The sequence below is a fragment of the Perognathus longimembris genome, chromosome 7 (genome assembly GCF_023159225.1).
Source record: "Perognathus longimembris pacificus isolate PPM17 chromosome 7, ASM2315922v1, whole genome shotgun sequence".
Classification (NCBI taxonomy): Eukaryota; Metazoa; Chordata; class Mammalia; order Rodentia; family Heteromyidae; genus Perognathus; species Perognathus longimembris.
In genome coordinates this window covers 8811182-8825188 of record NC_063167.1, presented here as the reverse complement: position 1 = coordinate 8825188, position 14007 = coordinate 8811182, and the positions used below count along the sequence as shown (strand labels likewise).

Sequence of the window (14007 nt, the reverse complement as noted above, 5' to 3'; positions counted from 1 at the left end):
CACTCAAGGAACCACACCTCCATTTCTGCTCATCGGACATAAGAGTCTCAGGGACTTTCCTGCCCCAGCTGGCCTCCAAACATGATCTTCAGATCTCAGCCTCCTGAGAAGCTAGGCTTCCAGGCATGAGCCACTGGGGCCTGGCCAGTGGGCTGTTTTGGAGTTAGCTCGTGTGCGATCAGCACGGTACTCTGTGACCCCTGGATTACACAGATAGGCCAGTCTTTCCTAAGAGCTACTTCTGCACCCAGATCTACTCATGGCTGGTGGCAATGTACTCCTTCCAGAACCTTCTATCTTGGTCATCTCTGTCTCTCAGGGAGAGTCAGGGTGGGTCCTCCAGTACTGTTTATTAGAAGCTGAACTTCTCAAGATGCTTTTAAAAAAAAGCCAACAACATAAAAAAAAAAACCCCAAACAAACCCCAAACCCCAAAATAAAAGAGGTGGGAAAAGAAGCTTAACAAGTAACAAGCAAGAAGATTTTGTGTTTTAAAAATGCAGGGGTGGCAGGATCTTACAAAGCAGCATTGGAGGGAGCATTATTAGCTAGAACAAAGAGGAATGTTCATGTAGATAAAAGATATAGCCACCCAGAATTTATAAATAGAACACGGACAATGTCTTAGATAATGCTCAACACCCGCTCCTGATTAAAGATTTAAGGGAGAAAACTTCAGAAGTGAAAGACATTAAGTCCCCTTAGCTAACGTGATAGATCAAATCCAGCACGAGCCAGCCGCCGCCATCATGTTTAGAAAGCCACTACCGAAGTAGTCACCTTACGATGAGGAGGAATCTATGGACTCCCGGGGATCTTAAGACAGAAACCTGTAAATGCCTCCGTCAATCAGCATTTGGTGAAGTGGGTGGAGGAAGCACAAACAAGAGGAAAAGGAGCAGGTTTATCTCTCCTGTGAATAACCAACTAGCAGAGGTCAAGGGGAAGAAACACACCATTTTCATTAGCCAACCAAGTTACCTGGAAGAAACGTTAAGAAACGAGCAGAATCTACGTGGTTAACAAAAACAGCGGCTCTTTCCGGGTAAGACCTCAGTCACTAGCGAGTCAGAAAGGACCATCTTTCTCCATGGCCTACAACCCACACCTACGTCACAGCTACTTCCCCCAACAACCGCTGTGCATCTACTGGGCCACCACCTCCGCCCTGGTCACGCTGATCTCCCTTTCCTGGGCGGCCACAGAGGTCTCCCCGGGGGTGTCCCTTCAACCTCTCTGCCTAAGGGCGGAGGGAGCCCAAGGGTGAAGAGGAGGAGTGCGTCCCCGCCTCTGTTCACATGTGACTACTGGAGAGTGTGAAGCTGGCCGGGTGAAGGAGATAGACACAGCACAACGGTCTCTTCTGTGTGCCTCCCGTGGCTACCGATGCATGTGAATGGGCTTCACATTAGAAGAAAGTCATCAAATGTTCCCATCCTGGCCATGACTTCAAAAATGAGAGCCTCTTTGTCATTGTAGGAAAATTTCAGCATTGGTTTTCCTTCTCCTTCACGATGGTCTCCCTAAGAACCAAGTCAAAGAAGACAGGAAGGAAGGAAGGAGAGGACAGGTGTAGGAGAAGAATCATAACCCTATGAAGTTCCCTCCAGCATCCTAAAGCGTGGGAGAGAAGTTCCCATAGCAACCATTATCACAGACTTACGGAAGCTCATCTGGACCATGTTTAGCCCCATCAAACAAAATAATAATAATAAAATAATAATAAATATTTTCTTCTAGAATATACACATAGCAGACGGATTCTGCTGTTTCACTTGGCTACAGCCCCAACCACACTTAACTGTGAATAACTGCTTCCCATAAAAGGATGGAGCCCATAATTTATAAGGAGCTACCAAGGCATTTTAGGCTCTAGGTCAGAGCAGGCCTGTCATGCCTAGTACTTGCCAGTGGTCAGGGTGTTGGAATCTAGCCATACAGTTCCATAAAGGTCATCACCAAGGACACATAACCCAATTCTCCTTCACAAACAGAACGTGGTGGTGGCCTGAAGCCAATATTTATTACCTAGTAATAGTAATAAAACAATTGATGATCAAAACGTCTCTCTGCTGGGTCTATCTCAGTCAACCATCTTCAATGCCTATTATCTTTTATAGATCTCAAGTGTCCTGGCTATTAAAGTGGCAGCTCCTCTTATAAAACAACACGGAGGAGAAAGCAGACTATTTCTGAGATGGCTGCCGTGTGAGAAAAACACACAGCACGGAGAGCTACTAACGGCAACATCTCAGTTCTCATTATGGAATTTCAAATACGGCTGGTTTCTTGGGATCTAGAGATGGGGACACGAAGTGTGTGTCAGATCGTTCTACTCGAGACCACTTCATGGGGAACAGTAAACAGAAAGCCTGAGAACTGTCATCAACAAAGGGGAGTCAAGCCTATCTGGAAGTGGGAGAAACCTTAATTTCTATAAGCTTTTTCTTTCTTTTTTTCTTTTGGTTTATTTTCATTTAGTTTCACTTGAGTCTCTATTCCCTGGACTATTAAAGGCTTTAAGAAAACCAGAAAGGCTATCTTGTAAGACATATCTGAATTCATTCAGAGTAGACATGACCAGAAGTGTTGAAAGGGACTTAGAGATGGCCGCCGTGAAGAATGGAAGATGAGTCTTTTTCTTTCCTTGAATGCAAATAGGTCTGTGAATGGGGCTCACCACTCACCACGCTCCACATGGAAGAGGCAACTCAGAAGATGCTTTTGCTGGGTCATCTGAATGCACCCAAACTCCCTCAGCTTGGTGTTTGAGTCCTTGGGCCTGAGCTATTCTCCGTGGCCATCTCTTTGCCATCCCTAAGAATGACCGAACCCAGTGAGGAGCCTCTAGCCTGGTGGGCCTGCTGCCCCTCCCACGGCCACGCCTTCTTGTCATCTTAAAGGAAACAGCTCCCAACTCAGGAGACCTCTTCACTCTTCTTTGGTTCCAGTAATAAAGTGAAAACTTGTCCAGAATCGCTCCAGAGACACAGGCTGGGCTCAGGGTTTCCCCAGCCTCCCCTGGGACCAGGGGCCACTGTAACTCTGCAGATCTTCCTCCTCCTCCTCCTCCGTCCTCCATTCTCCCTGTTTCACACACAGCCAATGTCTGCACCCTGGAGATGGCTGAGGATGTCCTGAAGCGCTGTGTCCCATGGCTGCCATGGACTGAATCTCCTCGCTCTGCCCTTCACCATGTCTGAGGGGCAAGTGGCTGGATCTAACTTGGGACTCCTGGACTTTGGGCCTGGGGCCTAAATGTTCCCCCATGTTATGTGTGATCTTGATATTCCTTTCTCTCATCCATTTTTCCTCTCCTCCCCTGCAGTCCTTGGAGCCTGTGATTGGTTGATTGACAGAAGGGTGCATACTTCCACCACTTCTTCCTGTGATGGAAGATCACGCCCCTTCCTCACGGTCTGTGGGGTGGGGGATTCTGTCCCTGGTCTGGTATCTTGGGCATGTCCTGCCATGTGCTTTGAGCAAGGGTCTGATAGTGATGGAGAGGTGGGTAGAAGCCTGGCAGTGCTTTTCCAAGGCTCCACCCTCTGGCCTTCTCGCTGGAAGCATGCCTGGGTTGTTGTGCTGGAGCATGAGCCCCCCCAGGGGGAGGAGGGAGCAGGGTTGTCTGCTTGTCCCAGATGAGGGTCGGGATGGGAGGGACCCAAGACCCAAGTCTGTAGAGCCGAGCCTTGGCCTCAGCAGAAGCAGGGAGCTGCCCCACAGAGCCATGGGCACACACACACACACACACACACACGCACACACACGCTTGCAGGGTGTGAGGCTAGGTGAGACACAGAGTTAGCAGGACTGTATAATCCATCCAAGGTGTGAGTTCCAATAGCTTTACATTTGTTTCAAGGAAGAAGAAATGTGAGCTTGGAATATCTTTTTCTAATTCATGAAAAAGTTCTGTGTAGTTATGACACGCAGGACAGCTTTGAAATAAACACAATGGAATGTCTAGATGGAATTAATGAACATGCATTACCTTTAACACTCAAGTTTTGTGGTTGGAACCCTTTGAGTCTGCACTGGGGACAACCATCAGGTATGTAATACATCATGCTATTATTAACTGCAGACACTATTTGGCAACAACAGAGCCTTGAATGTATCCTCTTGCCCAACAAAGGGAGTCTTGAGTCAGAAGAACAAAGCTGGAGCTGCCATATTACCTGATTTCCAACGATACTGCAAAGCTACGCTAGTCAAAGCAGCACGGCACTGGCATAAAAACAGACGCATAAAGCCAACAAAAGAGAATAGGAAGGCCAAAATGTAACCCACACATTGTCGGCCATCAATCAGTTTCCAACAAAGACAGCCATACAGAAGGATGGCATTGGACCCATGTGCCAACTAAACTCAAAAGCCATAAAACTGCCAGAAGGAAACTCAGCTGAGGAGTTCCATGATGCAGATCTGGGCACCAAAGTGCAAACAGACAAGTGGGAGTTTACCAAATTAAAATGCTTCTGCAGAAGGAAGGAAGCAGTCAGCAGAGCAAAGCCACAGCCTACGGAAAGGAGAAAACACCTGCCAACCAAGCATCTGCCACGAGTTAACATTCCAGATAATTACGAAGCACACCACAGAACGTCTTTGGCAAGTGAGCTGCCCTTTGATTAACCAATCAACTGGTGATTGCCCCTGACCTCTGGGGTGGACAGCCCCATGGATGTTTTTGATCATCTCCGAAGCACAGGTTAAGAGACAGCTCTGGGGTAAACAGGCGGAGAGTCTGTGGTCTTCGTTTGATATTTAAATATTTCATTTAATCTTTGTATTCTCATGTGATTTTCTTTTGCTGGAAAATGGCTGGGAGTTATATTATTGGGAGGAAAAAAATCTGTTTAAACCTTAGGGAACTCTGAGATAGGAAAGAAATAGAATGAGATTAACCCTTCATGTCCTATGTAGACTCTTCTTTTATTCATTTATCTTTTTGGTCAATCCTGGGGCTTGAACTCGGGGCCTGGGTGCTATCTCCGAGGTCTTTCTTGCTCAAGGCTAGCGCTTTGAGCCATAGCGTCACTTCCGGTTTTCTGGTGGTTCATTGGAGATACGAGTCTCATGGACTTTCTTGCCCGGGGTGGCTTTGAACCACAATTCTCAGATCTCAGCCTCCCGAGTAGTTGGGAATACAGACATGAGCCATCGGTGCCCAGCTTGGACTCTTCTATTCTGACCCGACAGTCGGCCAGGGAAGTTCCTGCCACAGCTGTCTGTGGCAGATCATTCGCCTGAATCCGTCCCGCCGGAAACAACAGCAACTCTATGAACTCCATCACAGCCTTGTCCAACCCTCTCTCACCAACTTCCCCTAAGAATAACGCTACTACCTAACACTTCCCACGTGCTTCCCAGGAATACGCCCTTTGGGGGCTGCATGTAAGGCTTGATCTACCACCTTATGTTATTGGATGTCCGTTTTCCAGGGGAGCAAACAGAATGTAGGCGAAGCTATGAACCTGGGCAGGAGGGGTGCTCCTGAGGCAGGCAACGCGGGGCCCCCGAGCGCCACGCTCTTATGGAGCTCCGGCCTCTCTGCACAGGGCCTCGCAGTCTGCTGGAGTTCTGAGTGTCTTCAGGGCCCTGGCTCCCTGCCTCCCTCCCCTCCACACTCCACCCTGGGCTCCCAGCTAGCTTTGTTCAGGGGGTGGCTTTCCTCCTGTGTGGTCTCAGGAAGCACTCAGCAGCCTCCCTGAGCTGTCCATCACAGCGTCTCTCCTGCAGGGTCTTCGGCCATGCCCGTGTGGCTCTGGGGAAGCCAGGCTTGGCCCCATCACTCTGGACTGGGAGGGGCCTGGCGCTTGACTTGTACCACTGGGCCTGCCAGAACCCTTCCGTGGCATGAGAGTTCCAGAACATTCCCTACACATGCCCTCCAGCATCGTCTCTCCTGACTCACCTGAGAGCACCCCTGGCTTGGTGCTCCCGGTGTTCCTCTCCTTGTCCCATGTGTCCACATCTTGACTTTCCAAGTTGGCTTGGAGATCATATATATCCACTAAGCAATGAGGAACCCCAGTAAATGGTCAGTAGATTGTTAATTTCAAGAAGTACCCCACACTGTGAACCCCCTATGCAAGACTTGACTTGTTTCTCTTTCTCCTTCTCACCTGAGGATTTGCGTAAAAATACATCTTTATTGTATTGACCTCGGAGGACTAGGCTAAGGAGCTTAGCAACTGCCTCCTCTTAGTGAGGTATCTCCAGTCTCATGTTTCATAGAACTTTCTAGAAAACTGGCACAGCTCTGAGGTACTTTCTAATAATCTTAAACAATAATAAAGCCACTAGGAGTAAGAGCCAACCTTATTGAGGGCTTTTTCCTCTTTCTTTTCTTTTCTGGTGCTACTAGTAGGGCTTGAAGGCAGGACCTAGGCATAGTTCCTTAGCGTTTTCACTCAAGGCATGGGGCTCTACCACTTGAACCACACCTCCATCTCCAGCTTTTTGGTGGTTAATTGGAGGTAAAGAGTCTCAGATTTGTCTGCTTGAGCTGGCTTAGAACTTTGCCCTTTAGGTCTCAGTCTCCTGAATAGCTAGAATCACTGGTGAGAGCCACTGAGAGAAAGGCAGCTAAGCGCTCGCTTCTACAGCCTATGTGCTAAAACTGGGAGGACGCTGAGAATGTTAGCATGGCCCCTGCACAAAGATGACACCCACATTGGTGAAGCATTCCATCACTGTTCTGGAATGAACTTCAGGAAATGGAAACAAGAGGTTTCCCGCCCCCCCTGCTGTTATTTTTTATTTCTTTTTATCTTGTTTGTTTATCTGTCTTTGGAAGGGTAAGGGGGGCATGGAGATGGAGGGATAAGGGATGAATAAATGCAACAGTGGTACTCACTGATGTTATGCTGAAAGTGAATTATACAGCTTGGGGAGAGAGAGAGGGAAAGGTGGACATCGCTCAAAAAGAGATGTGCTCATTACCTGACACATAACTGTAAACCCTCTGTACATCACCTTTATAATAAAAATAAAAAAATTTAAAAAAGAAAGCGACTGAATCTGTGTGTGTACACACACGCACATGCACACACACACATTCTAGAACATTCCACCAATGAAAACCACTTCTAGATCTTGCATATCTGGGAAAACTGTATGTGGCATGCTATTACTTTTTCCCAGAACGCCATTGCCACGTGCATTTCGATTCCATCTCTGTCCCCAGGATGTAAGGGAATGGAGGAAGCAATGGAGCTCAGTGAATGGGTGCAGACACACTCCAGGGGCTTGGTGAGCCCAGCGTTGGTGGCTGTGGCTACACCAGCATGGCAGATGACACCAGGTGAGTGACAGCTGCCCTTGATCTGGACGTGGCCAGCTGCGGGTCTGGGGAGGGTGCCCTGGCCGCCCAGCTCCATGGCAGGGAAGGCTCCTCCTCATTCCCGTCCTCTCGTGACTCAGAGCACAGGCTTTAGGGACGCCAGGGGCACAAGTGATGTTTCGATCTCATCCTCTCATCCACATTGAAAGCAAAGACTCAGCGCTTTTAGCCGTTCTACCAATGTTTGCTGAATCGAGTTTCCTGCCAGCCCGTCACCTTTGTGACAGCCACTCAGAAGAGTGGCTTAGTGTCCTGGAACTCTTGAACACACTGGATCAGGCTGGAGGGAGACAGTGAATGGTGATGCATTCTGAAACATGGGCTCCGCCTCCCCTTAAAGGCACAGTCCGTTCTAGCTTTCTGTTGAATGTGCCTGAGATAGAGCCCTAAGAATTGATACACCGACCCAATGAGCCACCCCCATTAAGCAGCTCCTCCCCTGTCCTGGTCTCCCTGGACATTTGGGAAACTGAGATAAACAAGCACACTGACTGATCTGACAATCATTGCAATATTTGAAACAGGTACAATTGGGAAATCTGAGCCAGTGTCTAGTTCTGCCTGGCATTGCCAGGAAAGCAATCTGGAAGGCTCAATTAATTGATCCCAAAAAAGGAACAGGAAAAGGAAAGGAATTCCAGGTAAGGAAAGAGCATGAGCACAGTCATGAGGTGAGAAATCTGAATAGCCATGAGGTGGGAAGAGTCAGAAGGTGCTGCATGACAGATGGACGGTGAATGCAGATGCTTTGGAGAGGAGTGGATGGAGAGATGGATGGACTGAAGGCTGGCTGGATAAGTGGATGGGTAGGTGAATGGATAGATGGATGGACAGTTGGATTCATATATGGATTGATGAATGGATAGGTGGGTGGATGGATAGATGGACAGATGAATGGATAGATGGATGGATGGATGGATTGATGTTTGGATGGATAAATGGATGGGTAGATGACTGGATAGAGGAATAGATGAATGGATGGATAGTTGGATGGATAAATGGATGGGTAGATGAATGGATAGATAGATGGATGGATGGATGGATGGATGTTTGGATGGATAAATGGATGGGTAGATGAATGGACAGAGGAATAGATGGATAGATGGATTGATAGTTGGATGGATAAATGGATGGGTGGATGAATGGACAGATGAATGGTTGAACAGGTGTGTGTATGAGGAAGTAGGGTATAATTACTAAAAGACAGGGCTCTAGACCAAGATTAACCCCACTTTGGACCCTATAGCTGATGACCTTCTTAGCAGAGAAACCTCAAAGGAGAAGCTAACCTTCAGAGGAGAAGTGGGCTGTGGTTTTCATGTCAACACAATGACACAGGGACAGAAGTCACAAATTTGGTTTATCACCAAGGCCTACAACACAGAACTCACATTCGCCTCTAGAACTTCACATTACCAGTTTGTAAATTTCAAACTGTCTCATCATCTCTCTCCCTACCACTTACTAGCACACCATTTTCAAGTCTGCACTAAAACCCACTGAAAGAAGGGTGCTGGTGGCTCACACCTATAATCTCCACTACTCAGGAGGCTGAGATCTGAGGATCACAGTTCAAAGCCAACCTGGGCAGGAAATTCTGAGAGATTATTTCCAATTAACCACCAAAACACTGGCAGTGGAGCTGTGGCCCAAATGGTAGAAGTACTAGACCTTGAGTGAAAGAGCTAAGGGACAGCGCTCAGGCGCTGAGTTCAAGTCCCAGTACTGGCACAAAAAGCAAAAAACGAAATGGTGAAACAAAAAGATGTATATCAAATGTTCGACTGCTTTATTTAATAAGAAGGAACGATGGTGCAGTGTGAGAAATGCTATAAACTATTCAGCATTTCAATTCCTTTTAGCCATAATCCTGAATTCCCTTTGATGGCTTCTTTTTTTTTTTTTAATATGGGGAGGGCTCTTGTGAGGATGTGTAGATAATTAAACTTTCCTGAATGTAAGCTGGAAGGAACTCATTTCAATGGCGATGATAAGAGAAGGGAAAAGAAAGCCCAACGGACATCTTTTTTAAAACTAAATAATTCTGTGCATTTTCTTATCTTCATCTTTTCAGACAGTCTGAGAAAGTAAGGCCTCAACAGATTCCTCCAGGCAGCGCTCAGCCTTTTGTAATTTGATAAACTCGATCAGAGGAGGAAAAAAAACCACAGGGAAGTTGATGCTTTTTTCTTTTTTTCTTTTTTTTTTTTTTTAAATTTGTGCGGGTCCTGGGGCTTGAACTCAGGGAGCAGGCACTTCCCTTGAACTTGATTGCTCAAAGCAAACACTCAAAGCCACAGCGCCACTGTTGGTTCATTGGCGATAAGAGTCTCATGGACTTTCCTGCCCTGTCTGGCTTCAAACTGCGATCCTCAAATCTCAGCCTCCAGCGTAGCTGGGATGACAGGCGTGACCCGCAGGCGCCCACCTTGGTGATGGTTTGGGCTTGAATATTACCCCCCCCCCCCCGCCCAGTTCTTTCCTTGGAAGCCACCAGGCCGGGGCTTGACTCTTCCAACGTGCAAAGGAGTCAAATGACCTTTCACAGGTGTGGCCACCGTGGCTGTGTCACCATTAGCCCCACGTGAAAACACGGGCCTGGCGCAAAGCCCACTCCTGGGTGGACTGCGTTCGTCCCAAGTCCCTTCTCAGCATTATTTACTGGCTTCCTCATTCCCCCTTTCCCTCCGGGCTGACAGCTATTGATTTCTGTGCGCGATGGAGCCCTTGGCCGCGCATAGTTTTGCAATTTCTTCCCTAATTTCCAACTGAACTTTATCATTCCTTTGCTTGGCGGAGCACCTCTTTTGTTCTTGGGGACATGAATGGATGGTTCGGTAAATGGCATGTCACGGAGCGGGAGAGACAGGAGGGCGACCTTTATTGGATTAAATATGCTTTTTTCCCCTCCTTTCCATCCAGTTGCTCGGTGACATTGCGCAATGACCAGCCGAAGGCAAACAATAGGGGATGAATTGTATATAGCCGAGAGCTTCCCCAAATGGCCTTGGTAATTACCTTGCTTGATATAGCAATAATTGCTGACACTGATTTCCTATAGACTGTAACCGTTACTACATCGATGCAGATCTATGACATATTCGGCTTGCTTGAAAGCTCCTGAAGAAAACTTGACTCCTGGAAGCTAGCCTGAGAAGAAGCAAGGTATAAGAGGACCCAACAGGGGGTTCCGGATTCTTGGTTTATGTCCTGTAGGATCTGGTTCCTTCCCATTTTCTTCCAGGCTCTCCTTCGTCTATTCCTCTCCAGCCCTGGTGCCCTTCCTTCTGTTCTTCCATCCCTACCAAGCTTGCTCCCAACCGAGGGCCTTTTGCAAGAACCCCCTGAGGCTGGAATGTTTCTTTCTCTGTCTCTCTGTGTCTCGATCTCTCTGTCTTTCTCTGTCTCTCTGTCTCTCTTTGTCTCTATCACTGTTAGTCACTCTCTCCTCTCTGTCCTTTTGTACCTATATTCTTTCCCTCTGTCCCTCTGTGCCTCCATCTCTCTGACTTTCTGTCTCTCCTTGGGTCTCTGTCTCTTTGTCTTTCCTGGTGTCTCTACATCTCTTTCTATCTCTCACTGCTTCTCTCTCTCTCTCTCTCTCTCAGATTTGGCCAATACAATTCTCACTGTCCCTCCCAACACCGACGATGTGTTTGGAGCATGAGAAGACTGCCCGGAGTCTCATCCATCTAGCTGACACCCCGTTTTGCCTGTATCTACATTTCCTGTGGTTCAAAAGCAGGACTTTCAAGCTGGACTATCGGACTTGATGCAGCATGCATTCTTATTCTAGTCATTGTACCTGGCCAGACACTTCTCAGGTCTTCTGTTTATGAATTATATAAGCGTTTGGGCTTAAAAAGAACTTGTTCCTATAAAATACTCAATAAATAACAGGTTGGCCATTTGACACTATAGCCACCTTGACTTGCTTATATTCCTTTCAAATAGCATTTACTCCATCATTGCCACACCATTATCCGTGTTGTCCCCAATTGTGGCACTATTTTTTTGGTGTCCTTACAAAACAGGCATTATTCAAAGTCCTCCCCCCCCAAAAAAAAAAACCAACAAGGAATGCCAACAAGAAAGAGTGAACCCAGCAAGAACAGAGAAAATAGTCACTTAATCCTGACTGTTCCAAATCTTCTGGAGAGATTTGAAGAATAAGGTTCAGAATCTCAATCTCTCTCTCTCTCTCTCTCTCTCTCTCTCTCTCTCTCTCTCTGTCTCTGTCTCTCTGTGCGTGTGTGCATCAGCACACACCTACCATTAATTCTAATGAGAATCCAACACCATAAGCTCTTTTCTACAAATGCCTGCTCTCTGCCAGGAGTGGCACCAGAGACATAGCCGCCATCTCTCTTCCTGCCCCCCGACAGCACCATTCATTATTGCTACTCTGGAACGTGGAATTTTTTCCCCCAGCTTGTTAATGCCTCAGAGAATGGCAAATAACGCCTCCAACAACCTGCAGAGTTGCTGTTGCCATCTTCACTGATAAATTGCCCAATTTTCTTAGCAAATTCAGCAACAATAACGGTTTTCTGCTAGCAAAATAACCTTTCATTTGATACAAAAAAAAAAAAAAGAATGGGTGGGAATGGAAAGGAATGGTAGAGGTTTCGTAACTTCTACAAAACCAAGTTGCTAATGTTTACTTTGCACTCTGTGGAGGAGGACCAGTGTGTGTGTGTGTGTGTGTGTGTGTGTGTGTGTGTGTGTGTGTGTGTGTGTGTGTGTGTGTTGCTTTCCATTCCTGATAAGTTAAAAATGCCCCACTTTACTTTCAGCAAAGGGCTGTGTCTTTGGACTGCTGGCTACATAATTTTGATAGACAAAATAGTGTCTAATCTCATTGGAGGGATGTTAGTAGACTTTTTGTTTTGCCTGACACACATCTCATATCAGCTTGTAGCAACACCCCACTTCTTATGGTGGTGTCTGTGTAATTGCTTTCAGCAGAACACTTTACCAGAATTTGCTGCCTTTTCCTTCAACAATGAGAGGAACTGTTTGTTTGTTTGTTTGTTTCAACTAAAGATCTGGATAAAAGGGAACTATCTTTTCTTCATTAGTTATCATCTTCTGCCAAAGACAAGCAATCACCAAGGGGAAAGTCAGCCATGGAAGCAAACACCTGGAATTTTGGTGTGTCACGAGCTGGACTCCAAAGGCAAATAAAGGCAACATCGTGAGCCATCACCATAAGAGCACCAATTGCTCCCGGTGCTGCCCCTTGGGGAGGCCTGAGCAGCCACAGAGGGGCCTGTAAATTGTCCCAACTACTAACAGCTGGACTCTGAGGCACAAACCATTTTCCAGTAAAGCTAAAGCTAAGGACATCTGCCTCTGGACTTGGCAAGTTCACTCTTCAATCTTCTGGACTAGCCCCGACTTGCAGTGAAGTCTAATTTCATGCTGGGCAGGGCCATGGCTTCTGACTTAAGCACGGACACTAGGCAGACACATGGCTATAGCACACTGCAAGCTAGCACGTGGGCCATGCGCCATAACAAAGGACTCTTGAATTCAGATGCTACTGCTTGCAATAGGGGCAGTTGATCCCCCTGTGCCTCGGTCTCTCCAACTTCAAGAAGCTTAGCATCATTCCTGGTTCATAGGGTTTCACCGCTGAAGGAAGACTGGGCAGGTCAATGTTCCAGGATGGGAGATCGCATCTTCCCTCTCCCCATTTCCCAGAACTCAACTCACGAATGTTCTATGCATCCTGGGTGTTAAAACACACACACACACACACACACACACACACACACACACACACATTACTGCAAAAAGTCTTAGATAATTAAGGCACAAACTTAAATAGAAATACAAATTCTTCATAGTTCATTTAGTTTTGCTTTTTTCCCCCCTCTGGTGGATAGTGATGATAAGAATCTCACAAACTTTCCTGCCTGGACTGGCTTCAAACGGCAATTGGCTCCCCCACCCCCACATACACACAGAAAACATCTCTCCAATAGAAGTTGACCAATGCATCTGTAATGGGCACTTGTTTTTTTTTTTTTGCCTCTGGTTATCAATTCCCTAGTCTTCACTGTAGAATTCCCTACCCACTGTCAGGCCTGGGGAATATCAACTAAACTGCCTCAGAATCTGTATCAGAACATGTGACTTTTATCTGGACATAGAAACGGACTCAAATGTGAACATGAGCCCAATGAGACTCAACTCAGGAAGCTTTGCTTGTACAGTAGAGAAAAGCAGCTTGTTTTCCATTAGAGTTGTTCAGCCTAAAGCTTCCAGGAGCCACAAGGAGAGGCAGAACCATGCGAGTGTGCAACCAACACTGAAGAGAGTGTAGGTGAGGGAGATGGTTTTGAACTCCCGGATCCAGTTGAAGTTCATATAAAAACTAACTTTCAGCTTTTTGTGTGCACGAACCAAGACTTTCTTTTTCTACTTTTTAAGCTGTTTGCATCTATGAATCTAAAATGTTTCACTTATAGACTGTGCACAGTTAAGTCATTAAAAAAAACTCTCACACTGTTCATCTCTCTGCTGTTTGATTAGAGTGTTTAATACATTTATATTTAATGTAATGTTATAAGCATAATTACTGTAAATAAAGTAGGATTTACACCTGCCATTTTGTGATTTATTATCAGTATTTCTTCTGTTTTTTATAGTCT

General features: G+C 46.5%; 1 non-coding gene across 1 annotated transcript; it reads left to right on the top strand.

The window, feature by feature from the left end:
- The first annotated feature begins 6595 nt into the window (after positions 1-6595).
- LOC125355771 lies at positions 6596-6702 on the top strand. Its single transcript, XR_007211706.1, has one exon. It is a non-coding gene; the product is annotated as a U6 spliceosomal RNA (small nuclear RNA).
- The last annotated feature ends 7305 nt before the right edge of the window (positions 6703-14007 follow it).